General features: G+C 56.7%; 1 protein-coding gene across 2 annotated transcripts in view; it reads right to left on the bottom strand.

Moving 5' to 3' along the window:
• The window catches only part of MAPKAPK2 (mitogen-activated protein kinase-activated protein kinase 2), a 22611-nt gene extending 21603 nt beyond the window's left edge, over positions 1-1008 (bottom strand). Inside the window, exon 1 of one of the 2 annotated variants that reach the window (XM_026864274.1) lies at positions 922-1008. The gene's annotated coding sequence lies outside the window, so the exon portion shown is untranslated. Of the gene's footprint in view, positions 1-715; positions 745-921 lie in introns of those variants that run through there. The other variant, XM_026864275.1, reaches the window with a different exon arrangement.
• Between the last annotated feature and the right edge of the window lie 5674 nt (positions 1009-6682).

The following is a 6682-nucleotide window of genomic DNA, read 5'->3' as shown; positions in this document are numbered from 1 at the left end:
CTGCCGCCCCGCCGCCTCCCACCCCGCCGGGCCACGCAGGGCGAGGAGCGGTGTCCAACCCGCGTGGGGGTGCGGGACGGGTTGGGGTACACACACACCCCGACGGGCCCCTGCCCCGTGCGTCCCCCCGAAGGAGACCCGGCCCCGTGGGCTGCGTGGCTGGTTGTTCTCCCCGCACGTCGCGGGAGGGGAGATGCCCGGTTCACCCCTTCCCCCGGCCGCTCCCCAAGCCCAGCCGGGAGGAGGCCGAAGCCCGGAGTCATGGCCCAGGCCCTGCCAAGCTGGGCTGGACGGGGAAGCCCCGAGGTGAGCGGTGCCGGGGCGCTGGCACACGCGCTCACAGCAAAACCCTCTCCCCTAGTCCTGCAGCCAGGCTGGAGACAGGCTAGTCCTCAGATTTGGGGACCTATTTCCAGGGATGCCATTAACCGATTAAAATCGGGCCCACAAGCACCAGGACACGCGTCTGCGCCGAGATCTGAGGCAGAGGGATGCGAGCGTGGAGCGCGGGCAGATCCTCTCCCATCCACCCGCTCCCCTTCCCGCACATCACGCAGCTTTGTACCACCCCAGGAGCAACATCCCCCTCACCCAGGCCACCAGGTCTGGCAGCTACAGCCTTTGCTATCAAGAAATTTAAAAAACAAACAAACAAAAAAAAAACCAACGCACCCCAAAAAAACCCTCTACAAATGCCAAACCCAGCAGCACTGACCACTCCTCAGCCATGAGAAAATTCATCTGGATGTGAATGGGAAGCAATTTTTCCCTCCTTCCACTCCCATCTCCATTAGGGAGAAAAGCAGCAGCCAGCAGCGGGCTCAGCCTTCACATCTACGTGACACAAAGCGGCTGATCTGCTCACACGCTTTCTCTGGCAAGTAATAAACTCGATTGTTATTTGATTTAGAGCAGAGTTACCAGGAAAAATAGACGGTGAAGATGAGGGGAATGATCATTAAGGCTGCATGCATCCTGTTCTTCGCCCTGGGTAGATCTGGATGAGCATGAGGCTGGTGAAAAGCTATCCCACTTAAAAAAAATGATAATACCTTTAAATAATCCCGCATGCTTTTAGGATAGGGGTAATTGAATTGAAAAGATATTGTTAATCCCCATTACAGCGATTAATGTCATTCGTAACTGGGAGGATTGGGATAAGGATGGGATGCAGCACTGGAAATGTAGCCCTGCACCTTTTTTTTCCACGCAAAGGGAACGCAGCGTTGGCAAGGGAGACGCGGGGGGTGCGAGGAGCTGCACACACACCCCCCCCGGCCCCCAGCCCAGCTCTCGGGTTGATTCGCGCCGAGCTGCGTCGCTCCGGGAGCTCCCGCGCGGGTCCCACCAGCTGCTGCGCTCTCCCGGGGAGCGGCTGCCGCTCCCTGCTTGGAAGTGATCCTGGCCCACGGGCTGCGGATCTATTTATAAAGCACTGTGGGATCCTTTAGGATGAAAGGAGCTATTATAAACTGGGATTTATTACCCAAAAAGTAACGGTGAATTTTCTCCACTTCACCCTCCATCTGCTTGTCTCCAGACAAGTCTGAGCAATAGCTTTTAGATGGAGACCCCCTCTCCTAACCCTGCCCGAGCAGGGGATGTTTCTGGCTGGCAATATCTCTTGCCAGGAATATTCCCCACCAGCACCACCCTTCTGCGGCAGAAGGGGAAGGAGAAATGCCCCTTGGCACATGGTGGGAAGAGGCGGCAGCTCCAGGCCGGGCTTCCCCTCGGCAGATTAGCACCCGGCAGGCTCCGGCGTTGCTGGCATACCCGAGCGGGACGGCTCCGCAAACCCTTCCCGCTGCACATACTCTAGCTGACACACCGAGCCCGTAATTGCAAGACACGTCAGGAAATATTGGTCAGGATTATATCTGTCTGACTGACGACTACGAGGATTTTCCTCCCCCAGCACGGGCAGACCGAGATGCTGTGGGTGCATCTTACATGTGCCCACCTCGGGCAGCAGCCCCGCTGCCTCGGGGAGCCTTCAGCCCAAGGAAAGAGCACGCTAAAAACACACAAACCCCCCCCAGCCCTGACCCCTTGACGCTGCTTTTCTCACCCGGGTGATTTTTCCACCTGGAAACTGTATCCTGATTCATCGCCCACAAGATGATGCCAAATGTACTTCCCTAACTCACAGTCATAAAAGCCACTACTCACAGTCACAAAAACCGCTGCTCAGAAATACAGAAATATATATCTTCTAAAATAATTTGCTTTGAAAGGGACGTAGTCCAACTGACAAGCAAAACCACAGATCCCACACAAGGGAAAACTGAGCTTGCAAGCAAATACTAGTTCTTGTCTAAGGCACATCCGAGCGGCCGAGCAGCCTCGTGGCCTTGGAGCAAGGAGTGATCCACACCCCATGTCTAGCCCTGACATTCGCTTTTCCTAAATGTAGATTTATTTTATTTATTTTCAAAGAAAATGCACAGCAATGCCACTCTGGAGAGGGGACGGGATTTCAGCTCAGCGATCAGACCAGGAGCCTCTGATTCTTTGAATAAAAATAGGTCCCATGTGTGCCACGGACCCCATCCGAGAGGCGCCCAGTTCCCTGTGGGTCCTGGGCCCCTGCGGTCCCTGGGGGTCTCCAGCCAAACGTGTCACGTTTTGTAGGACAGTTCTGTCTGCTTCGCTGCCCGGTGACAGGCGGGAAGGCAGATCCTGCCTCATCCCTCCGCAGCACGCCTTGCTGTGTGCAAGGTAACGGCAGCTGTGGACCAGCGATACGGCGCCCAGAGGCTCCTCTTTGAGTGCAAAATAACTCCGATGGGTTTGAACAGACTCGGCTCCTCGTCAGCCGTTGGCGTTGGAGGGGGTCAGAAGGGACCGTGCGTGGCACAGACACCCCTCGCAGCGGCCCAGCCAGCAGTATGTGTGATCTGAAAAGGTTGCTGGAGGCCTGACACGAGGAAATAAACTGAACCAGACCCAGAGATGGACCAACAGTCTGAGCCCGTCGGCCAAGGGCGGGTGAGCCACAGGAGGACACGCAGGGAGTTGGAGATCCCCTTGGAGGGAGCAGCAGGAATGGTGAAAAACGTGGCCTAGAGAGGAAAAGGACATGGGGGCTACAGCTACAGGGCTGGCGCGGAGGAATTCGCTTTTAACCGGAGCATCCCGAGGCGTGTTGCCCCCCGGACGGCAGCTCACCCCGCGCTGCAGGAGAGGGGGCTGAGCCCGGCCTGGCAGGGCCCCCGTGAGCCCCAGATGTGCCTCCTCTCCCTGCCACCTCCCCGGGCACCTACATCTGCTGGGATAACCCAAATCCCTGCGGTCTGCCAGCAGAGAGGAGGCATTTGTGTGACAAGATTACGGAGATTAACTCCGTTAGCATAAGCAGCTCCTGGGCTGGCCCTAATCCAGAGGGACCCACACGGCCCACACGCCGCTCGCTGTCTTCCCCAAAGGACCCCTGTGAGCTGGAGGAGACAATTTTCACCCGAGTCCCTACATCAGGGCAGCCACTGTGTGCCAGTGGGGACCACGCAGACGCTCCCAGTTCAGCCCAGTCCCTGCTAACTGGATGGCCACACTGGGATGGTTCTTTCTGCTCCCACAGCTGCCTCCCAGCCCAGCGGTTGCCCTAAAACAACCACAGAAGCCTCAGAGCAGAGTTTGCCCTCTGTGTTGTTCAGCGTGGCCTCTCCAGGTGCTTTGTTCAGCAAACAGAAGCCGTGCTAGCTAGCTGTAACCCAAAACCACCCCACGTACCTAAAACCACCCCACGTACCTAAAACCACCCCACGTACGTGGCAGCGGCTGCTCTCTGCAGGTTTCCACGCACACCCGGGTGGTTACACATCCCAGACAGAGCAGCCCCTCACACCCCTCACACCCCGCTGCTTCACTCCACCTGCAGAAGGGTCGTTGTTTGGAGCCCGACTCACCTCCGAGCACAGCCCAAAGCAAAGCCCAAGGGCTCCCGGGGAGGGGGGCTGCAGAGCAGGCAGAGCCCCAGTCCTTACCCCTCCGCAGCAGCAACTCCCAAGCACTGCTGGAAGGAAGCTTCTCCCGTGGCAATTAACAGCATTAATTACTAATAATCAGCAGTTGGGCCTCACTGAATCCCAGGCGCCCAAGTGTGCCAGCAGTGAGTGCTGCCTGCCCTGCCTGCAGGGAGGGGGGAAAGAGGAGCAAAACCCCTGAGAAGATAAAAATGGGGTCAGCTGAACCCCCCCACACACAAGAGGTGGTGGAGAGAGGCTGTGAGCGATGCCTCGGCGTAAGGCACAGGGGGGCCAAAGAGCTGGTTAGGCTGGGGGTCAGCACTGGTGTGAGGAGTTGGGGCGCAGGGACCCCCGTGGCCCCGCTCTGGGCACGGCCGGCGTCAAGGAGCTGGGGGGCCAATACAGGAGATTGGTGGTGGCTCCCCTGGAGCCTCCCCCCACCCCCAGCTCAGCTCTCTCCTCCCCGCACGGGTGCCGGTGGCAGCGGGGCGCTGACAGGGCTTTATCTGGGTTTCTGCACGTGGTGGAAAAACACTTGGGCCACCGAGCAACAGGCTAAAAGTGCCCGGGGTCAGGCTGAGCAGGTGCCGGGGCCGCGCTGGAAGGGCTCTGCTCTGAAAGCGCCGTATCCGCCCCGACGTGCTTAAACCAATAACACCAGATTACATTGCAGCAGGCTGGGACCTGGCACCAGGCAGGAGCCAGAAATAAAACTGTTTGTGTAGCAACTGGAAAAAATAGCAACAGGAGGTAGGTGAGGTGTATATCTCTTTTTTTTTCTTTCTTTTTTTTTTTTTTTCCAGAAATATTTATTTATTTGGGTGGAAGAGATTTGTTTAGGTTTGTGGAGGGGGTTTTGCTTGGGACGTGAGCTCCTTGGGCTGTGCCCCAGAGCTCCCCCCATGCTGCAGGCGGGTGTGTTTCCATGCAGGTCTGAGCCCAGCAGCATCTGCATCGCCCTGTCAGGCACCACGGGCTTTTGGACACACGTGTACAGCGAGAGACCCTGGATACAGCACAAAACAGAGCTAGAAGGATGCGGATACAGGCTTGAACCAGGCCGTACCCCGATGCTCGGAAGGCATCAGCTATTCTGCTGGGTGCTAGCCCCTTTCCAGCTGGTTTCACGGACAGGGAGTCAGGGGAGTGACTTCTCCAGATGGACTTCAGGCTTCGGGGACCGAGCACTGTGCCAACACACCCGCCGCGGTGGCAGGATCTGGGTGGAAGGAGAAAGCTCCGCGGCCAGCAGACAGAAAAACCAGGCGGCTGGTCTGATAAACGAGTCCAAACCAGTCACATACAACATAAGAAAATAACCGTCCTGCAAGCCTAGGGCCCCTCTGCTCTGCTGCTCGGGGCAGCTCTCCAGGGCTGCGGTTTCCTGCGTGAGCTGCAGAGGGGCGAGCGAAGCGCAAGGTCACCCCGAGGCTGCGGGCAGAGAGGGGACGAAGCTCCCACCTCCCACGCCTGCCATCCCTGAGGCCTGCCGTGTTTAATCCCTCACCAGAGCCACGTAGGAAGAGCTCTGCAAACGGCAGCAGGGAGGTTGGAGACAGGGCAAGGAAGGGGAGGGAGAACGCCTGGAAGTGGGTCCACCAAAAGCTGTATTTGTGGTGGCTGGGGAAGCAAAGAATTTTTCTGTGATGTTGCCAGTTCACTGAAAGGGCCGTGGAGCGAGACCACAACCTGAGGAAGCATTTCAAAAAGGCCGTTTATCTGCTCTGTGTAATTAGACCTAACAGTGTGAACAATGCATGAAGCTCGGGTTTTAGTTTAATAGAAAAAAAAAGAAAAGAATCATCAAAGAATATTTATAAAGGTTTGTGTCATTCTTGTGCATTTCCCATCACATGGGGATGTGTCAAAGGATCACGCTTAGTCCTGCAAATGCTGAAGAGGGGTCTGGAAATAGTTATAGCAAAGCATGTGATCCCACTAGACTAGGGAAAAGAAGAAGAAAATCCGGCTTGGAGGTCTTGGCTTTCTCTTACCCTCCTGCCATCTTATTGCTTCTCCTAAAAGCACCACCAGTGGCCCATGTGGTGAGAAACGAGACGATGAGGGAGGTAAAATGCTGCTGCGCACGTAACTGCAGCCAGCGCGTGTAACCAAGCCCTCGGTGGCTGAGCTCCACGCAATTGTCGCTGCAAAAACATCCTGAATCAGCACCAGCTGGCTGGAAAATGAAAGCTGGGCTGTTTGCTCCCCTCTTGCACCTCCCAAAATAACCGCTGGCTTCCCCATACTCCCCCCCCCCATCCAAACACACACACTCCCACCTTCCTCAGCAATTCAGTGCCCAGCGGGAGCCGCAGCCCTCCCTGTGCCCCTCACAGCGGCCAGATTCAAGAGGCATTTTTGAAGATCACCCCGGTGTAAGTATTGGGAAAGTGTTGGAAAAAGCAGTTACCCCCTCCCAGTGCCCGGGGTCCCACGTGGAGGCTGCGTGGTGCTTCGAGGCACCTCCAGCAAAGGAGCCAAAAACGCTTTAACTCCCCCTTGTTGTTTTCCACATTTATCTGCATCTAAAGAATAAATTAAGCACCTAAACGCTACCGGCATGGAGCAAAAAGTGGGCAGCACATTTCTTCAGGCACCTTCAGAAGCCCAAGCCCAGGGGGCTGCCCCTCTCCAGCCCCTTTCTACCCCACGTCAGACAGGAGCCAGCAGCATCACGACCAAACCATGCCAAAGGCTTGTTACTCCCTGAG

This window comes from Athene cunicularia (assembly GCF_003259725.1).
Source record: "Athene cunicularia isolate RWA chromosome 26 unlocalized genomic scaffold, athCun1 chr26_part1, whole genome shotgun sequence".
NCBI lineage: Eukaryota > Metazoa > Chordata > Aves > Strigiformes > Strigidae > Athene > Athene cunicularia.
The sequence above is the reverse complement of the archived record's forward strand: the minus strand, read 5'-3'. Positions and strand labels throughout refer to the sequence as shown.